This window comes from Apis cerana, linkage group LG3, assembly GCF_029169275.1.
Source record: "Apis cerana isolate GH-2021 linkage group LG3, AcerK_1.0, whole genome shotgun sequence".
Taxonomy (NCBI): domain Eukaryota; kingdom Metazoa; phylum Arthropoda; class Insecta; order Hymenoptera; family Apidae; genus Apis; species Apis cerana.
In genome coordinates this window covers 6,928,777-6,947,992 of record NC_083854.1, presented here as the reverse complement: position 1 = coordinate 6,947,992, position 19,216 = coordinate 6,928,777, and the positions used below count along the sequence as shown (strand labels likewise).

The window sequence follows — 19,216 nt, the reverse complement described above, 5'->3', positions numbered from 1 at the left end:
CGTGTGATGAGGATTCGCATTTCCAAACGCGATAAAGGCGGATAAGTCACGAGTAATTACCTATGTGGACAATTGGGTATTTTTAAATTGATTCTGGATGATAGGAATGATCGAGATAAGTGATTATCGGGCGTAATGGGTGAAGGCTTCTTGGAAAATATGTATGGGATAAAGAAGAAATTTCGAGTAGAACGTATCTAACAATTTCAACTCTCTTAATAATAACAATTTTCCACAAAACTGTCCTATACGATTCATCGACGCAACGAGGAGCGAGAAACTCGACGACCAGTTTAAAAGGTCAGCGATTCGTCACCCGCGTGAAAGAATAGGCTCGTGTCTTTCGGCGCTTAAGCGTGAAAAAAAAAGGAAGAGAATGGAAGGAGAGGAAGATTCCGCGGGATGAAGAGGCGGAATCTCGAGGCATCTAATGCTCTGTAGTCTAAACCACAAAGGAGAGAGGGCGAGGGGAGGAGGAGCGCATCGATGTTAGCCCGGATGACGGGTTTGCGCCGAGCGAAATTAAAAGCGAGCACTCCCTCTTCCGTTTTTACGGTCCGGCGGCCCTACTTCAGAGGAGAGAAACTCTTTGAAGATACTGGGAGAAGCCTTTCACCGAATCAAAAGGATCCTCCAAGTAGCCAACATTCTCTCGACTTTCGGTCTCGTTTCTGGTCCCATTTTCGCTTCGTCGAGCCGAACGAATCGATTTCTAAAGGGATGCCGGCCGAATTTCGCGCGAACTTGAAGCCGAGCAACCCATCGATCCTCCTCTCGATTTCGACGATGAACCCTGTTCGACTCCGTTTGGATTTTAAACGGGACAATTATGGGGCAAGCGGAGTAATTTTTGCGTAAAGTAAATCGAAACGAGCGGATGGATAAATTATACGTGGATTTCTGTGAGATAACGTGTTTCAGAGTATGTATAAAAATATCGTCGATGTACATTAAGAAGAGATTTTTAACGAACGTGCAATATAACTTCCTATAGAATTTTTCTATTGAAGAGATGTTAAAGAGCTTGCTATTATTATTTAAAAATAACTTGAAATACTTCTCTTACGAGTCAGATAAGCTTGTTGAAACATTGCTCCCCACTTCGCAGTTTAAACTTCGATAACACTGAAGCGGTGCTCGTCACTAATGCCCTTTGACTCGCACTCGTGCTTTTAACCCATCAACTTATCGACGAATAAATTTCCTTAGAAAATATAGTAGAAAAAGATTTCATAATCACGTCCTATTTACCACTTTTCATAAAGATCATCGTCATTTGCATGTTATTCCCTTCGCGCCGAATTTTCATTCTTTCCTTTCCCAATGATCTACGATCAACCGACAAACACTCATCGTACCACGGCTTGCGTTCTCCTTCCATAAAATCCTTATTCGTTTGAATATTCACGGGAACAAAATCTCGAACAACTTAATTTTCCACCGACTAATCAGCCAAACAATAATCATCGATTCAACGGTTCCTTATATCAAACCGCCTACGATTCTTCATCTCGTTCCGTTTCTCGTTGCGGACGGATATCCATTTTTTCCATCCATCGGTGATCGAATCTTGGCAGATCCGAGGATATCCTGGGTGTTGGCAGTTCGAAATGATAATGACTCCGGTTGAAACCGAGCCGGTGAGGTCGGGTCCGGCCCCGCAAACCCTTCACCGGAAGAGCGGTTGGACCTTTGCCAGATCATCTCCCTGGATTCACTTCGGTTATCGGATGGTGGGCGCCTCGTGTCCAGGAGGTAAGGGGGCGAGACGTGGTTAGACAAACCGAATTTGGCTGGTATGCATAGCGGAACCCTTTCGGATCGATCTCGATCGACAAGACCCTTTCGCGATATCCCGCTGACCCCCATCACTCCAATTTTGACTCTCCTCTCCTTTCATTCCTCTTCCCATCCCTGCTCCTTGGGGAGACAAATCGCTCGACAAGACATCCGTACGATATTAATCCTGTTCGCGATAGGGAGAGATACGTTCCGGGGGATGTAAGCAGGGGATGTTGCCCGGGCAACTCGCAGGGCTGAGCCAAGGAGGGGAGGAAGGAGTTTCTTCCCCGGTGTCACGCGCAATTTCGTGCCGCAAAATGCCAGCCAGCCCAACCTCGGCCAACTTTGACGAACGTCGCTCCAAGGGCCGCGTACGTGCCCTTTGGAAAATGCCTCGCGGTTTCGCGTAGCAATCTTCTGAACAATCTTCTGTTAGGAATGTAGCGCGTGAGAGGATCCGTGGGAAGCACTGGAGAATAATTCGATTGTCGTCTGATTAAATGGCGAAACGATACGCCGCAAAAGCCACGAGGTAATTTTAGAGCGAAAATCTGCACGTCTGCGCCGCGCGATTACTCTCTCGTCCCTGGAAACAAATCATCGTTAATTCCGTCCCTGGTGACCGCCGGCTGGCAACGGCAATTCCCCGCAAAGAATTACCCACAAAATACACGGTGGCCACCGCCACGCCCACGTCGCGATAAATAAACGAGTTGCTTCGTTCCCGTTCGCAGCTGGCAAACCTGACCATTACCGGTTTACGACGCGCGATTTCAACGCGCTTTTTCAAATTTCTTTCGATCGATAACTTCGATTCGAGTCGCGCGTGCCCGGATTCCTTTTTAAAGTAGGATAGGCTTCGTCGTTGGTGGATGAATGGGATCGAAATTTTTACCAAGTGTGGATTAACGCGCGGCATAATTCGAAAATCGAGCAATCCGAATAATAAACCTCCACGTAAACTGCATGCCCCTTCAAAAGAACTCAACTACGAATAGAGTTCCGCTTGGAAATACCGTTAAACCGATCACGCGAATGGAGAAGAAACGGAATTTAAGTTAAGTCGATCGTCCATCACGAACCTTTTAAAAATTTTTCGAGTTGGAGTTTAAAAAAGCACGCGCCTCCTTCCACCTATATTATCCTATTAAACCTTAACGTTACGGGCGATACTTGCGGTAACGATACTGTCAATCATCTCGTCCCTGCCCACTCCTGTCATCCTTTTCAGAGGCTGTTACCGCGGCACCGCCCCCCGAACCGCGAAATTACAGAGTCGATCGGCGTCTCTTGGCAAGAGGGGCGCCGTTCGCAGGTCAATTTACCATGCGGTGATTCTAAGTCCCGAACGAGAGACGTCTGCAAACGAGGGCCCGCCTCTGTCATTACCGATGCGACCAAGTTGGAGCAGCGACCTGGTTGAATAGTCATTAGCAACTAGGAGGGTTTGGACGTTGATAAAGGGCGCGATAAGGAAATCGATATCGCGTGATTTATTCGATCTGAAGGGAGATGATCGTTGGAAAATATCGGAATCTTTCCATCTCATCCGTTAAAGATATTCTCATCGCAAATGTTGGATACGCTGTTGCAATCGTTTTAGATTGGCATTCCCATTGTTGAGTTTATATTTGTCACTGAACTTTGTTAAATATATTCTTTACGTCGAATCATTTCACTCTCCCTAATATCTATCTTTGGAATTAGGGATTATTTTTGAAAAGAAAGAAGAATCGCGAAGAAAACGAACCGAAAAAAATGCTTTCGAAAAATAATAATAATCTTGGCAACCATCGGCGACGAGTTTTTAAACTCGAAATTCGACGAAGCGGAAAAGGCAAGAGTCACCCAGAGGTACCCAACTCCTCCGTGTAAATTAATCATCCCACGCTTCTTTACGACCTACGCGAGTTAACAAAGTTTTTGCGCCCGGTGTCGGTCGTTAAGCGACGGCGGATCGCGGTTTCGCGGAGAGACGATTTTGTCGCGCGGCCTCTGCGGCGCTCCGCAAACCAACGTCGACAAGCGGACGAACAACCGCTAACGATGGTTAACGACCTTCAATGAAACAATGAACGACGACACGGTGCCCTGTTACCGAGCCGGCTACTGCAAATTCGTTCCTCCCCTCGAGTTCACCGCGGATCCCTTCGTTCTCCGCTCGTCCACCATAAACCGCGTTCGCGATCGTTATTCGCCCGCCACGAGAGACGGGGGCGTCTCTTGTATGCGCTCGATACAAGACCACCACCGTCCCTTTGGACGCGCCAACGATGAGCGTTTATGGAGGTTAGATTGAATCGTCGCCGCAGAGTCTGCAGTCCCCCTTATCATACCGTTCTCTTCATTGTTTCATTGAGCCAGTTGGCTCGAATCGCTTGTTTACGAGAGACTTGCTCGCGTTTCGGCCTACGTTATTATCGTTATTTAAGCGCATTCGTGCGGAATAGCGCACACTCCGTTAATTTAATGACGGTTCAATTTGGAGCGGCGATCAAAATATCGTTTTGGGACCAAAGCTATGATCGTAGAAAAAAGGAATGTATATGTTGAAAGGGAAGCAAATTTTAACAAGCGATATAATTATATATATATATAAAATTTTTCTGTCTCTCTTTTCTTTCGACATTACTCGAAATTTCCAATTTCGATCAAAAAACCTTTAATCCTTAAATCAGAGAATTTCGATCGGATCCGCGCGATTCCTTTCATCGATGGCCGGCCAAAAGCATCGAAATCCGCGAAATAAACATCCCTATTTACACGAATCCGCAGCAACGAATCTCGATTGGGCTCTCGAGCCCAATGACAGGTGGATATCGGCCGGTCGACGAGTTCCCATTAATTTAATTCAACACGCGTGGCCAATTCGTGGATACGCAACGATGAGCGTTGTATCTTGGCTGGACATCGGACGTTTCACGTGCAATTGAACGCGGAATAACCGATGGGAATCGTGACACGCGAGACGGGCGAACACCGCGGTTTCCCTATGTTCGATCGTTCGAACGTGTCTCTGGCGAACATCTAAGGGTATTAAGACGATGCGGTCAACGGTGGACAGAGAACTGGTTCCGGGGAGACGTCGTTTGCAATTCGATTCGAATTGTCGACTAGTTCCAAACAATTCGGACAATTACGCTCTATTAATTTCGCCTCGGCTATTCCGCTCGAATTGACCAAACGTATTTCCACGCAACACGTGGAATAATTCATGGATCGTGGATAGGTTAATAGGGGAAGGCGATTACCAGCCACGAAGATCGAGTTGATTAAATTAATGCGGTACGTAGTTTTATCGTTTGCTAAAAGTGGGACGCTGATTAGACCTTTGCCACCGCTGGTTTAATGTAAATAAAAGATACTAGGCGTAAATGCATTATTAAGCACAGTATGCAATTACTTTCTCTTGTTCTAATGTAATCGTATATGCGAAGAATTAGAAAAAAAAAAAAAAAAAAGAATCTTCCACTTCTCGCGAGAATAAATATACTTTAATAATTTATATTGTTTTAACCGATTTTTTTCTTAAATTATCACAATTCGAAATACATTGTTTTAAGTTCAATATCAAATGCACAAGAGCAATCAGTAAAAAAAACCTCTACAGAATCTCAAAGCGATAATATTTATTCTCAATTCGTTTTTTTCCAACTCGATCCGATATTAAAAACGCTCCGATACTATTAAACTGTACAACTCTACAAAGAATCATCTGCTCGGATTCGCAAAAAAAACTCGCAAATTCCACTCGAATCTCCAACGTTCGCTGTTCGATGAACCAAGTCAAAACTGCTGTCGATAAATCAACAGCAGTTTTTGTTTCGGACGGGCAAAAATCGGAATTCTCAATTGATAGCCGCAAACGGGCGGCTTTTCCAAGATTTACAGGACGCGAAGTCGAAGCTGGCCCAAACTACCACGGTGTGCCCGTTTCACGTAATTGCACCATCGATCCCACGCTTTCCACGGAACATTGCTAATTGTAACGTCAGCCCGCGTGCCGCCGCGCGATTTGTAACGAAGGGCGATCCGATCGCGCCGATAAATAATTCCCTCACCCCTTCGAATCGAATTGAATTTCAGCCCGAGATTAATTCCAAATTCCAGCTTGGATGCAGGATCGAAACGAAGCGGAAACACCGGTAAACGAGCCCGTTGAATAGATTCGGAGAAAGAAGGCGAAGAGATGTCTCGCGGAAATTTTCTTCGCAAACGTTTCGATTCCTTCGAGAGGTGCTCGATAAACTGAACTCTGGAGAATCGGATTGATTCGACCGTTTCGCAGCGAAAAGGATTCGCGACGAGCTTTTGCCCCTCGCAACGCTTGTGTCGTCCGTCGTGATTCGAGCTTCCGTTTCGCTCGATTGTTCTCTTTGAGCGATAACCAGAAGAGTGCTAGTTTCTTTAGACAAAAGAGGAGATCTGTGCGGCCTTTTCCTCGCAAATAGTAGAAAGAGATACTTATTTGTAATTTTTCAAAGCGATCCGGTCATCTTGTGAACATTTTTCTATTGTCTATTTCTATTGTCGCGTTCGAGCGCTTAACGCTGTTATAAAAGTCAATTGGGATGGTGAGATTGGAAACTGAGCTTTGGATACTTTTAATTCTGGTCCCGTATTGGTATTGGCGGCTACGTCTCGTTGATAGTATCGAGAGGGTGTACACCCAAGTTAAACAGTTTGTCGTCGTGCTCGCTTTGTACACACACGACGGAACCTACTGTTACCGTCCGTTCTTGAACCTGATCTTGCCACTCGAGATACGCTTGTGCGTTTGCACGCTATCTTGGAAGGCTGTTATACGTAAAAGCTGTGGCAAACGGATGATAGACATCATAGAGGGACAAAGGATGGTATTCAACCCCTTGTATCCAATGTATGAGAACTTTTCGAATTGCTATTTTAGAAATTTTCCAAGAACTTGGCGAGTATTGTAATCAGTAAGGGAAACGAAAGATAAAATAAAATTTTCCCTATACAACGGTTCTTTCTTTTCCATTTTTCATACATCGACGCGTTTCTAAAAAGAAAATTCATCGAGCGTTAATAGAATCCAATCACCCTAACCACTTTCTACGACACTCTAATACTCTCCCCCACCCCCTCCCCCTTCCGTGTCGTGCGAAATTAATTAAAAACAGCGCAGAATTATACCCGCTTCATTTATCCATCGCTTTTTCATCATACACCGCCCCACTTATATTAGTTTTTTATCGCAACGAACAGCCGCGATGCTCTTATTTCTTTCCATGATCGGCTTCCTGTAAAGCGCTCATTACACCGCGCCACCGGAACCTGTTTGTATCTGTTTTCACTTACGCGTTGTCTGCCCGAGTTCGTTTTACCTTCGTTCAGCTTTAACAACGGAATTCCGTATTACGCTACGTAAACGTGTTTTTTATAACGAATCTCTTGAGCATAAACTTATACGTTGGAAATTCTGATACGTTGTTTAATTTTAAAATATAAAAAAGAAAACTGATGAGAACCGATTTGAAAAAGAAGAAAAGAAGAAAGAAGAGAAGAAAAAAAAGAAAAGAAAGATTCGCAAAAATTCTCCTTCGAATACCTCGTTGATTATTAAGAAACTGAATTGTCCGAAAGACGAGTACAATCGATTATTCAAAATATATATATTTATTTAAATTATGAATCGAACAATGCCGGGGAAAATTGGAATCGCAGCATGCGACACTATAAATAAGCGAACTTGAAAAATAAATCATTCGCGGTGTACATCAGCCGTGACGTTCCATTAAAACGTGTGTACACGACGCAAACAGGGCGTAGAATGCGAATTTTGGCCGCGCACTTTGCTTAAGAGGGCGCGTCTATAATTTACGACGTTGAATGGATCCGAACCATCCATTCTATCCCGAAAATCATCCCCGAAAACGGTTCATATACGCGCGGATGCCTTCCCACTGAACCATTTCGCGCGGATTCGCGAATGGTTCACCGTTGCAACTGTTGCTTCCTCACGAAGGAGAACACTCCGTGGCTTCGATCCAACTGAACCGAACCGGTATTTGAAAAATTCCTTCGGTGTATTCCCCTGTTGGCAACTTTACGCGTCTGCCACGGTTATGAAATTATCGGTGTTGGTGTAGAATTTTTAAAACGGAGCTCCGATAGCTCCGAGGATTTTTGGAATCGAATTGGGATTGGACGTGGAATTTTTTAAAAAATGAAATCAAATATCCCAAGGATTTTTGACGCGATTCGAATTGGATTCGTATTTCCTCGTTTTCGATTTCGGAGTTTTGGATAGCGATAATGATAATTTTATTTCATTATCCCGGATGCTTCGTCGATGAAAAATTTCGATGGTGAATCATTTCGTGAGAGATGCAACAAGTAAAAAATAATTATACAGGTATTTATTGCCGCGATGTAAAATGAATATTTTGATAAAGAAAATTTACATTTATATAGGATAAAATCGAAACTATTTTTCTGTTTCGAACAGGAATAGACAAGAATTGTTTTTCAATAAAAATTATTTAAAAAAAAAATACCATTTTTCCCAGAAATTTGTTTCCATTACTCGCAGTTATATTCGCAAAAGTTGTCGAAAAAACGATCATATCATCGGCCCCGATTCGTATTCACGGTTTATCGCATCCATGCAGTTTCATGCCGTTCCGAGATCAAAGTTTTTAACGACTTATCGAGATCGACTGAAAAGAGATTTACTAAAAGCAAATCAAACGCGAGAACGAAAAAAGAAACCCCTGAATCCATCGTTAAACTCTTCGAGTTCTCAAAAAGATATTCCCACGGGATCCGTCGAATTAGTTTTTATAAAATGCTGGAGAAACATATGTCAGAAATATCGTTAATCTCCGATCACTGTACAAGAAAAATGACAAAGGCAACTCCATTTCACTAGCGCTCGAGAAATGTATCAAAAATACAAAATAACTAAAGAACTATCCTCATCGATCAACAGTTACAATTATTATACTTTCGATATTGATAACATCTCGTATATTTATGAAATCCTTTCGTGAATTTCGATTGGATAAAAAAGAAATCATAACCGAAAGAAGAAAAGAGAAAATTAAATACTCTTCCTGATAAATACAGTTCTACCATGCACATCTTCAGATATATCTCGCTCGATTTCTTAAAATTTGCATTCGATCCGCGTATATCCGCTTAACGTAACCCTCTTTTCACAGAAATTCGAATCGACGCGGAATTGGAGAAGTTGTAAATGCGGCATGAACTTTCATGCTAAAGACTATCCCCGAATCGATTGCAATTCGCTCGAGAACGCGTGCCTCTAACCTCTTCTTTAACGAGCATATTCGGACACGAGATCATCGCTCTACGACTTTATTATCAACGTTTACGGTCACCGATTTTCCATATCTCCGCGAGATAGTTGGAATTTTACGGAAAACGCGGCACCGTGACGCGACTACTGCCGAGAATCGAGAACGATAGATAGATAGAACGGGATCTGGGCGAATTCTGTGTTTTACTTGGATATAAAAAATATTTCGCATGGTCGTAAGGGTTTGAATGGCGAGAAAAAGACCGGGTTATTTCTCTTACCACGGGGATCATTTTTCAAACGTATCGTTCGCGATATAAAATGTAATTTCTTATTTCTTATTTACTAAATGATTAGAAAGAAAAAATCGTTGCGAAAATCTTATGGCTTGTATATACCACAACAGCTATAAATAGCGTCGAAAATAACATCGACAAATTCAGAAAACACGCAAAGATAAAAAAAAAGTAAAAAATAAAAGTTCAAGTATAATGGAGAGATTCCATATATCACGTACACCAATATTTCACACTTTAGTAACATGAATTTACTGCAACATGAGTGTATATACGTGGTAAATTTTACGTTGCCCTTTGTATAAGAAAATATGAGTGGATTTTCGCATAATAGCGGTACGCGTTTAAAGGTTAACGTTCTAAAGAACTGAATAAATAAATTTGAATATCCCGGGGATAAGAAGAAACAAGTAGCTTCTTCTGTAAAAATCGGTTCTTATTAAGCGAAACAAAAGTTAAATGCAGCTACTGTATGTATGCCGCATGATGTATTAACGTTAAGAAGTACGGCGCTCGTAGCGAAGCGCTTCTTTGAAATCTTTCTTCCCCGAGATTCTACTCTCTTGGAGTTACTTCGGGGTAGGCTGCGAAAGGTAAGTCGAGCCTTCTTCGTGAAGCCGACAGTAATTTCGTGGAACTCTCTTGGGAGCAAAAAAAAAAAAAAAAAGAAAAAAATTACTTCGAACAGAAAACCTGCCTCCTGCACCCCTTTTATCGCGAGGGCCACATTCAACCACGATGTAAGCAAACTACCCTCCATCGTGGCTGTGAATCAACGTGTGTACAGAGGCACAAGTTCCTTAAATTACCTTAAAGTTCTTCGTGGATCGAGATAAATTGGGACGAAGAGAGAAGAGAATGGAAGTTTAATATTAAGAGGAAAGGATGTGTATTTTTTATCAATCCCTGTGTGATATCCACGGATCCGTGGCCAATGCCGTGATATATGTTGCGATATTGTCTGCGTTTGACGTATCCAACCAGCGAGGCAGCTTCAATTTGGTAAGACAGGCGTGCAAGTCGATTTCCTTGGTGTAACGTATCCCCAGATCTCACATATCTACGTGAGATATGACGATGCATGACTTCCTTTCTATATCGATGTGCACAAGGAAATCGAGTTTGCAAGTTAACGTATTACGTTGAAGAAAAGGGAGGAGAGGAGAAGCGGGAAGTAAAAAATTGACTCGCTTTCGAAGAAATTTAAATCGACGGGGAAACTGAACGGTCGAAGGAATATTGAAAATTCAACGGGCGAAAAATCGAGAGTGTAAATAAAAAGGATTAAAAATGAAGGAACAGGTAATTTTTAACGATATAATATAATAACTGAAAATAACGAAGGAAAAAGCGTTTTTGGAGAATGGGAAACGGGAAGATGCAAGTTTGAACTTGGTGCGGCCATTTGCATATTTCTGAATATATGCAGCAACATTTCGCCTTAACCCGAAACGAGGGTCCGGCTCGTAATAAGGATTGCATCATATTGCTCCCTGGCGCCTTGTAAAGCTTCCGTTCCGCGTGCACTAATCCTGTGACATCCCCAGTTAAGGATCGTTTCGCGTTACCAATGCCCCTGGAGAATCATTGGACACGTAATTGCACGTTAGTCGAGTTAGCCACTGATTTAAGGAGTCTAATGATAATTAGATCACAGATAGAGATAAAAAATAGTTTATACTATCTCTTTGCTCTCGATCTTTACATGTTCGCTTTAAATATTGATTCGTCGTAAACTAGCTCCATGTGGAAACACCTGAGTTGGCCTAAACTTTCGATTAGGAGATACATATGTATGATGGGAGGAGATAAGGAACTGGGTCGTTGCGGAACTGGCTGGAAAACTGGATAGATCGATTTCAAGCAGCTAAAACTTGCAAGGTGAATTATAAATAATTAAAATATTTGTCCCACCAGACAAAGATCCATTAAATAGTTACCATTAAGCATCAGAAAGCGAAATCTTTCTACAAATTTTATTCCTCTTAGGCTCTTATCTCTTAAAATAATCCCTCTTTTTCGACATTTCCCTTACCCGACCCGCACAACCAAACACGGCATAGAATCGCGATATTTCGAAACTCATTTATCTCAAAGCTCAGATTACCAACTCAATTCGTTTCGCCAACTCGACTCGACATTCGCTCCGAAAATTCAATTTCCCTCATTTTCCAGACTGGAAGTACCGAAACGTCGGCGTTTGCAAGAGATGCAACAAAGAGATCATAATGAATATGTTAAACTACGCGACTTCTTTGCAAATCTTTTCCTTCCTTTTTTTTTAAGAACACACCATCTCCGGTTGAGAAGCTTTTCATTTCTCTTGGCACAGCCGAGAAACGGAAGAAAGACGAGAAATCAAAAAGAAAAAAAAAAAAAAGGAAAGGAACAAGAGGAAACGTGCGGACGTGATTAAGCGTGGTAACGAAAACCAAGAAAAAAAAAGGGGGAAAGTGAAAAATGGAAGGGATGACGTCGCGTTAGAGTAATGGGATGGCAGACGAGACATCCTTAGCGGAGAATTCGCGTGGTAAATTATTTCTTGGTCGGTCTGGCTAATAGGCGGGCCGAAATTACGCGGCGTGGCACAAAGCGACCGCTTCGTTGTATCGGACAAAGGGAATCGAGATACGCGGAAGGGAAGGATCGCGAAAATTGGACGTGTTCCAAGCTGATTTTTTTTTCTTTTTTTTTTTTTACTGGTATCTCATCGCGTTCGCAACTTACGTGCAGGCGACACGACCGTGCACCCTTTTCATGGATATCGATACAGTACCCTCTCCGACAGTTTATATCGGCTGCTATCGAAACGGAAAATTTGCCACACTATGGAAATATCGAGTAACGGGGCTATTTCTGCACGCGTACGTCCGTTTTTTTTTCTTTTTTTTTTTTTTTTTTCAGTTTGCCAGTGGCACGGTAACAATGAATGTTACGATTGGGTTAAACGATCGATTGAAATCTCTGTGTGCTTCGATTTGTAATTTCTTTTTTCTCGTTGGTGCTTTCTCTCTCTCTCTCTCTTTCTCTCTCTTTTTTTTGATTATTTTTGTCGTTGCGGTTTTGTTTTGAAAAAAAAATAGGACGCAAAGGGAATATTGAAATGTAACAGAGAGGAATTCGTGATGAGAGGTTGAAGAATATATCAAAAATTGATTTATGATGTAAAAATAAATGAAAAAGTTATATTATGTCGCGTAATGTTTTCGTAGAATTTATTCATTTATTCATGGAATCGTTATAGTTCGAAGGAATACAAATATAAGCGATAATTTGGATTCTTATTTATGGAAATAATACTTTAAATTCATTGAAGATGAAGTATGAGTTGACGTAATCCGATTAAAATATTCAAATATTGATAGTGAGGCTATATATATAAAATATAATTAAAAATAAAACAAAATACATTTTTTATATAAATATTTTAATAATAAATAGATAATAAAAGTCAATAATATTTTTCTTTGTTTGTGTCGGTAAAACGATTCATCAGACCATCGATCGAAATGCGATAAAATATAACAATGAATTAATTAACCCGTCACCATGTCAATTAATCCATCTCTCTCTCTCTCTCTCTCAGCAAAGAAGCCATTAATACTTCGATAAAACGCCGCGGGAAAACGTTTCAAGCTTTACTGTGCCACACCGCGTCAATTAGTGGATCCCCTCTTCACAAGATGAGATTTTCTATCAAAAGCCATCGGATGTAAGAGCAAAGTATCGCAACCTCGTCCTTTGCCATCGTAATTAACTAATTGCTCGGGGTCAAAAGGACTCGTGAGATGTTCGATAACTACAATCCGTGTCTCTTTTTCACTCGTCAAAGAATCCTTACTAATTTTTCACCGATAAACCTTTCCAAGAATATAATCCAGAATAACTTTTACGAGGATCGTAGAATTGTTAAAACTTCTGTTGTTTTCTCCCAAAATAAATATATTTATTTCTGAAAAATATTCGTTCCAACGATTTTACTAATAACAGTCGAGAATTGATTTAAAGATTTCTTTGGTCGAACTAACTTCGATCTTTATTCAATCAACTGGTTCGCGTTCGTTACTAAAAAAAGAAATCCACTTGGAAAGAATTTTGATCGACTAAAAACAACAAAACGCGTGCACTCCATCGCATGCATTCCGAAAAACGAATTTTTTCCCTGCGCATACAAAGAAAAAGGAATTCCAAGGAAGCTTTGGGACGATCCCAAAGCTTTCAACGAAAGGATGATCCTTTGTCCTGCTCGCATATAGGTCAAAATGACATCGTCGAAAGCGTCGAATCAAAGGAATATCCAATAATTTCTATCGTAGAATGCGACCATAGCTCCGACACTGATCGACTCGAATTTTTTCCCCCTATTCGAAGCCTCGCTCAGTTTCCACGAGGAATACTCCCCTTTGCCTGACCAACTTCTGTCATCATGTGTTTGTGTTACATATCGGGATGAACGACAGATTGAGAAGGATTAAGGTCGATAAAAATACACGGAAAATAGAAGGATCGCTACGATTCGAGACCTCGTTTCCCTAGTTTTCCTGTTATTTTTCCTCTTCAATCTTTATCCGTACCTGCACGTTTCAACCAGTCACAGACGTGCTTCAACGAAATTGCGTCTATCTTTTAAAGCGTCGAGTCGTTCGAGAAATCTTTCTAACGGCCCCCTTATTCTTCGTCTAAAGGCCCTCAAAGCTTTCCTATCATTTTGCAAACTACCCATTCCCGTTTCACCCAACTCTGTCCCCTTTAGCTCTTTCGAGGCGTGCTCGACGTCGAGAGAGAGAGAGAAAGAGGCCAAAGACAGGTCGTCATCGACGAACTGGAAAGGTTCACGATTAAAGCATTCTTTCAGTTTCTCTCCATTTCTAGAACCGAATTTCCCTTCTTTCGTGCGAGGAAAAAGAGAAATTAATGCGTTCGACAAATCCAAGATCATCATCGACGAATTAAAAACATTCCCATTTTTCCAAACCATTCCCGAAGAAAAGAGTGAAACACGGTTTCGACAAGTTGATTTGTTCATCGATGAGGAGGACGCGAAAATGGGTGGTGATGATTTCGCGATTCAAGTTTTCTTTTCTCTTCTCTCCAAAGGGCAAATCATCCCCGAGGGAGGAATTTCGATCGAGCGGCACGAAAGAAAAGGACAGTGCAAGTTGGCGAAGCGAGTGGTCGAAGAGCACACACGCGGAGAAGGGTAGACGATACAACGACCTAGGCAACGAGAGTGCAACCCGTCGTTGCTTGGGGTGAGGGGGAGGGAAAGGTAAAAGCGAAACATCGTCGCTGGAAACTGGCGCCTTGCTCGCGAATAGGAAAGCGCCGCCCCGTGGAAAGAGGGACGCGGCTACGTGGTGAACGGAAGTGGTGGATAGAAGGGGGAGGGAGAGGGAAAAGTGGTGTAGCTCCGCGCGAAACCAGCCGACCTTCTTTCGCCCCCTCGCCCCGCGCGTGCATCGCGAATGCTCGAATGTTTGTATCGCGCGACGTGCGCGCTTCAGAACTAGCTCCGCGCGCACCAGTTACGGCCACTTTGTCGCCGTGTACTTTGGGAAATTTCCAGTTTCAACGTATACCATCCTCGCCTCTTGCCTCCTCTCCCGATCCAGCCAATGGTTTCGTCTGAATGGGTTGGGAGACGCGGGGAATTTAGGGATACTCGCAACAATTTCGCGATTTTGGCGCGGCTAAATGGTGGAACGACCTGTTCAAGGGGCGTGGAACGCGCGGGTTCCAAGGGAATCGAAACGCGTTTCGATTCCTTTCTCGTGGAATTTATATTTCGCGTAGAGTGGATGGATATGCTGGGGACACCCTCGATAGAAAACGCTGGACTAGAGATTTTACTTGGGATCGAAGTAAGATGGATATATTATCTAATAATAATAGAAATTTTGATGAATAATTTATCGTTATTGTTTTATTTTAAATTTGCGAGAAGTGGAATAATTCGAGGAGAGAAATTTTGATCGATGTATTTTTTAAAATAAAATCAAAAAAATATAATTGTTATTTAAAACAGCTTGGAATTAATAATTTTACTTCACAAAGAAAATACTCCTGCATTATTCTTTTTCTCTTTTCGTTTCAGAATTTCGGAAAGAATCGAATATTTCAACGAAGCTATAACTAGAATCGTATTTGTAAAATAAAAAAAAAAAAAAAGGAAGAAAGAAATCGCCCGTATCAAAATTATATCGCCAGGTATCGTAAAAATGCGAAGAGGGAAGAGTTACGTGTTTCCGGGAATTTAAAAAAAAAAAAGAGACCGGCAAAAAGCCGACACGGACCGACGGTATTCAAATCACGAGCCGCCATCGAATCCACGGGTAGGGGTGCAATAAAATTCCGGGCAAGTGAATCGAGCGGTTCGTGCAGCGACACGAAAACATCGAGTCCCGGGACTGGACGTTGGAATCAGAAGGCCATTTCCGGGAGGCCGCGGGCCACGGAAACTGAATGCAGTTCAGAAGTGCCACTTTCCTACGCGTCGTGGAATCCAATGCACCACGGTTCTTTGCGCCGCATTCAATCACGAACGACCCCGGCCAAAACTTGTATCGTTTCACCATTAAACGTTTCACGACGCGTTTCCATGTTTTGTGGAATCGTTACGCGCAAGATTACCCCCTTTATGCGTGATGATAACATCTGAAACAGATTTTGGGAACGATGATTGAGTGGATCGATTAATAGATAAGGATTTTACGACTTATTACGAAGATAAAATAGGATACCGGCAATTATGGGTAAATTAATAGGTATTCGAGAATTCTACGATTTATTGAGAAATAAAATAACCGTTTCACGGTTTCGAGATTGAAATGTGTCCTCTTAGAGAGAGAGTAGGTATTCTAGTATTTCGAGGAAGAGCAAATAAGATAGCAGAATTCTCGAGATATCTACTTGAACAAATTTACATCTCTATTCTTAGAATACTTAGTCTCTCATAAAAGTAATATCCTTAGTAATTGAGAACTTACAGTAAGAGATTCGTTTGTAACAACTCAGGAAAATTAAGAAAAATAAAATTATTGAATTGACATTACAAAAAAAAAAAAAAGAAACATTAACGGATAATGATTCGATGAGGTTCTTTATTATAATTTTTTAAGAATTTTTCTATCTCTGGCTTATACTGAGACACGGCTAAATAAACAATAAAATAATTTCCTCCTCCTCTTACTATTTTACACCATCATTCTAACCTTCCTTTTCTCTTTTTGAAAAATTTCACAGCCGTCCAATTCGACTTTATTTTCCGCCACGGCGAATTTCAAATCCATCCAAAATGTGCGTGAATTTCCAATAAAAACTTGGAGACTCAACAAACGGGATGAAATGGACCACCACCGTGGCATCACGATCAAAGAATACATCTCGAAACGAGCCGTCTCGGTTCAGGACATACGAAATTCCACAGCGTTTCCGCTGTTCCGATTCGACATCGAACGAACGTTAGCGGGAACGAAACGGGTTAAAAAGAGGGAAACCGTATTCCCGTGAAAAGGGATCCACGATCCAATTACCCCGTTTCCAACTAAACTCGCGTTCGTTTCGTTCGCCGTACGTACCAACGCCTCTCGCCAACGGATTACCTTACCCCTTCATCCCTGTTTGCACCATGTTTCACCCTCCCCTGTTATTCGCACACGCGACAAAGAAGCTAAGCAAACAAGTGTTCTATCTGTGGTGATGATGCGGATAAGCCCGCGGATGGCTTAAGATCGCGCGATACAGCGATTCAGCTTGCGGAAACGTCTCGCCCCCTCCACCCCTCCCCCACCTTGTTTGAACTTTGAACGCAGCAGCAGCGGCTCGATTGCGTGGACAGCGTGTTTGAGCAGTCGAGTATCGAGTATTCAAGGATCGAGGTGTGGAAATTGGTGTAGGTAGGATTGTTGCGTCGGTCGATGTAGTTGGATTGCAACGCGCGTTGATGCACGGGTTTGATAAAGTGATAAAGTGTGGATTGATGAGGTTTTATTGGGCGGATAAAAAGTACTTCGAGGACGAAGTGGGTAAAAATGGATATTAATATTTGGTCGAGACAGTTTGGAGAGGAGAATGAAATAAGAGTGCAATTTGAATTTTTATAGCATTTTATGTTATTAACGAGACAAAACTTTTCTTGTTTTCTATTTCGAAACGAGAAATCCTCGAGTTTCATCGTTTCCTTTCTACCATTCGTCTCGGATATATAATTAAAGTAAATTGTATTTAGATCTCTGAGAAGTTTGTTTAAAATTGCTAACTTAATTTAAATGGTAGATATTTTAGCTAAAGAGGTATAAACAAATTTAAATGTAACCATTAACGAAGTATAAAAGATATGGAAATTGAAGAGAATTTTCGAGGAAATACATCAAAATTAGAAGAGATTTTATTTCGTGATTTTATTTTAAATAAAATTTATAAGAAATATAATAACAATTGTGAAAACGATGAAAAAAAGTTTTTTTATTATCTTTGTAGATAAATATTTTCAAAAACAATTCAACCACTTGGCGCCACGAAACAACCAATGATCGTAGCCGCGGGGAAGCACAGATTTCTGAAAGTTTATCTCGTGTTATTCGTTTTCAACAACAACTAGCTCAAACCTTAGAACCGAAGTTATCGACAAAGATGAAGTTCATGCGGCTGAAATTTAACCGAACCACGCCTAAAGCGCGCCTCGCGGCCTTCCATCTCCAATTCAATGAACCAACTAACGTACTCTGATCAATCATTCAAATATCATCCCAACCGTGATAAATATCGAGTTTAAACATCCCCTTTAGCTTCGAACGCGTTAAAAATTAATTAAATTCCCTGTCAAATCGATCTTTCTATGCCATTATTTAGATACTCTTTTAAATAAAATAAAGCTGAATGGTTAAAGATCATGCATACGTGTATTCATTCTCAATTGATTTTTAAAAGATTTTTTTAAAAGATTACCGAAATTAAAATTTTTAGATGTTAAAGACTAGCGTTAAGGAAGAGAGAGGAAGAAAACAAATGGAAATCTCATTTCAAGATAAATAATCTTTATCCAGACGATTGTCTTATTTCCACGATAAAGCTAACTGCACAAGCGCTTAAACGAGATATGTTTAAATCTACAAAGTGGAACACGGTGAACAAAGCGGAAGCGAAACTTGTACTTTTAAACGATAAGATCCCGCATTCCATATAGTCAACGTTGTTTATGAAACAAGTTAAAACGACGCGGTATTTACGCGAGAAGAAGCGTGCGACGTTTAGATATTTAAAACGAGCGTGGTCCACGGAAAAGCAGATGGTTTTCCACGATTATGGTGTACGCCAAGAAAACACAAATATTATATCTTTTAAACGAGCCGCTATTTACCATCCTCGCGCTTTACCATCCTCAATTCGACTTACGAATGATAATAAAATTCGTACTCTTCACTCGAAACATCTTTCATTTATTGTAATAATTCGTTCCTTTGAAGGTAAAACGCAAGGATGCTTTGGTTCGAGTTTTAAAAGCTAATAATGTGAACCTTGGCAAATGCAATATCCCGAAACGCTATATAAACCGATTTTTAAAACAGTTTTCCATTCTTATTATTATGGTTTTGAAGGAAAAACTGAAGTACGTGCGAAAATTAATCCAACCGAGTCGAAAACATTTTTTTACCGAGCGACTTTAAAAGAGAAGGAAATGTAAGAATATACGATCATGATCGAGTAACTGAACCATTACACGCATAATTACGTATTATCATGATAAGATTATTATTGGAATTGATCAGTTTAACCTCTGTATAATTATTATATTAACGGAAAAAACAAATTTATTCACTTCCTCTTTTAATTAAGATCTTTCTGATATTCTTCG

The 19,216-nt window shown here is 41.2% G+C and overlaps 1 protein-coding gene and 1 long non-coding RNA gene across 4 annotated transcripts in view; one reads left to right on the top strand and one right to left on the bottom strand.

Annotated features, from left to right (window-relative positions):
- LOC107998179 (protein-tyrosine sulfotransferase) overlaps nucleotides 1-19,216 on the bottom strand; it is a 164,908-nt gene that overhangs the window by 139,243 nt on the left and 6,449 nt on the right. The window lies entirely within an intron of this gene.
- On the top strand, nucleotides 17,212-18,254 carry LOC133665799 (uncharacterized). Its single transcript, XR_009829146.1, has 2 exons — nucleotides 17,212-17,383; nucleotides 17,842-18,254. It is a non-coding gene; the product is annotated as an uncharacterized LOC133665799 (long non-coding RNA).